A 2,768-nucleotide genomic window follows, 5' to 3' on the forward strand; every position below is an offset into this window, starting at 1 on the left:
TGACTAGTGTGACTGTTTTGCAATCTGATCTTGAGGCAAGTTTATTTATTAAAATACAAATGAAATATCACCACACCTTTCTTCAATTGCTACCAATGTGCTCAATCCTGGTCTTTCTGAGGGAGCCTAGGCCATGCTGGGGTGGGGTGCTTTCTCCACCTGGTGATTAGCGACTACCAGTGATGGCAGTTGCACCAGGGCCTCTGTCTGGGAGCTCAGCTCGCCTGCAGCTACATCCTGCCTGCCTGCTAGTGATGGATGGTTGATAATCTGGGAGGATAAGATCAATGCCCTGCCTGAAGCAGCTACTGTCAATGTTGACCAGAACTTTTCTAGGCTGGCTTGTTAAGTTTTTAAGCAACAGAATGCATCCGCTATGTGGTCCCTACGAGCCAGAAACTGAACTGCTGATAACAGTGGCTAAGTGGCTATGAACAGAAAGTGCATCCTAGAGGCCTGGCCCGGGGCCAAGTGTTTGAGTCACCCAGGCCTGCTCCTTGCAAATGCTTGTGCTAATCCCAGGTCCCTGAGGTCACGCAGGTTTCACTCATGTCACAAGGGACGGGACATACATGGTAGAGGTTGGGTTCTGATGCAACAACCTGGGGTCTCCCTCCTCTCACCCACCTTCCGGTGATCCCCCCACTTCTTCCTTCACATACCTATTTCAACAAAGCCCCTGAAAAAATCAAGGGTATTTTAGTATCACAGCCCATCTTGGGGTGTGCTGCTGCTGGCCGAGGGGACCTTCTGCCTGTCCCTCCCTCTCCGTACTAACTTTCCTCACCAGCTCTTTAAGGGACTGTGGCTTGGACTGAAACTCTGTCTTGTGGAGGCAATCCTTGGGAACAGTGGTATTCTCTTGAGGGAAAAAGATAGAGCCAGAAATAAGGCATGATTTTCTTTTTTTGTTTTTTGAAACAGGGGTTTCTCTGTGTAGCTTTGGTGTCCTGGAACTCACTCTGTAGATCAGGCTGACCTCGAACTCACAGAGATCCGCCTGCTTCTGCCTCCTGAGTGCTGGGATAAAAGGCCTGTGCCACCACACCCGGCTTAAGGCATGGTTTTCTATTCTTATACTCTGCTTTGCCTGCTGTATGTGTGTGTTTGGGTTTTTGTTTGTTAGTTTGGTTGGTTGGTTAGTTGGTTAGTTTCGGGTAGTTATAGAGATTGAACCCAGGCCTCACAGATGGTGGTAAGTGCCCAGTCACTGAACTTCATCCCCAGGTCTTTTTGAACACATACACACACACAAACAAATACATATAAACTTTTTAGTGATCCTTTGTGAATTTCACATCATGCATCCCGATCCCATTCTTTTCCCCATCCCTTCATACCTGCCCTCTGCCCTTGCAACCTCCTTCACAAAATAAAATAAAATAAAATTTAAAAGAAAAGAAAATCTCATCATGGAAGCTGTAGTGTGACACGGTGAGTCACAGTGTACCCCTTAGCCCATAAACCTTGCGAGTGTCCACTGAAAATGAGTCATTGGTTGGGTTCGAGGCCTCTGACTTCTTCTGGGCCCTCACTGGGGCTTCTCTTGGACATCCTGTTGTTGCTCTGTGTCGTGGAGACCCTTCAGCTTTGAGTCTGCAGGACCAGCCCTTCACATCCTCTAGCAGATGTTTTTAAAGATTTATTTTTATCATTTTTAATTGTGTGTGTGTGTGTGTGTGTGTGTATGTGCACATAAATTCAGGTGCCCGCAGAGGCTAGAGGCATTGGATTCCCTGGAGCTACAGTTAGAAGCAGTCATGAACTTCCCAATAGGGGCGCTGAACCAATCTGGGGTCCTCTGGAAAAAGCAGTATATTCCCTTAGCCGTCTCCAGACCCTCCAGTCAGTTTTGATTTTTCATTTTGAAAGAGAGTCCAAGTTGCCCATGCTGGCCTTGAACTTGCTTTCTAGTCCATGAAAAGCTGGGATTTAACAATTTTCTTGTCTTTCCCCCTCTGTACAATACAGGCCCAGTCTTGTACAAATAAGTACCAAATAAGGTAGGTAGGGGTTTTGTGTGTGTGTGTGTGTGTGTGTGTGTGTGTGTGTGTTTATGTAACTGAGTTTCTATATTTCAAGCTAGTTAAAAATAGAAATATATTTAAAAGACAGAAAAGAAAAAGAACTTTAAATAGTGATATGTCTGATTCACCAGGCAGCTGCACGCAGCTTTAATTAACCTCCCCCTGTCCTTTAGACCCGTCTCTGACCTTTCTCAGCAAACTGTCCCCACCGCATTGTTGGAGGGGAGGGGATGCGAGCAGGGAGCCAGCACCCATCTAATTAGCGACCCCGACATCTGCTCGCCCACACCGGCCTGCACTTAGCCCTGGGCTTTTCAGCGGAGAGAGGCTTTTAGGCTGCGCGTTCCCTTTTCCTTTTGTTAGCTGTTTAGTGTTTCTGCAATAGACGGCTGTCTTCATTGGTCTGTACAAGTGGGCGGTGTCAAAGTAGACAGAAGTGTCTTCAGGGGCGGCCGGTCCTCGGGGGTCCGTGGGGATGGCCTGTGCTCTCATCTGGGCCTTCAGGGATTGTTCTGGCTTTAAGGGTATTGTTGGTTGTTTCCACGGCGGAGCTCACCTGCTTTGAAAGCAAGTCCCACATCAGCAAGGGAACCATGGGTCAGTCAGCCCTGCCCTACCTCTGCTTCCCTCACCACCTTAACAGGAAGTAGCCAGTCTCCCGCGTGGAGAATAATCTCATTCTGGGATGCACCCAGTAAGAAATCTTTCTGGCCTTATCCATGAGAAACCATGTGTCAACAA

This window comes from Microtus ochrogaster, chromosome 18, assembly GCF_000317375.1.
Source record: "Microtus ochrogaster isolate Prairie Vole_2 chromosome 18, MicOch1.0, whole genome shotgun sequence".
Taxonomy (NCBI): domain Eukaryota; kingdom Metazoa; phylum Chordata; class Mammalia; order Rodentia; family Cricetidae; genus Microtus; species Microtus ochrogaster.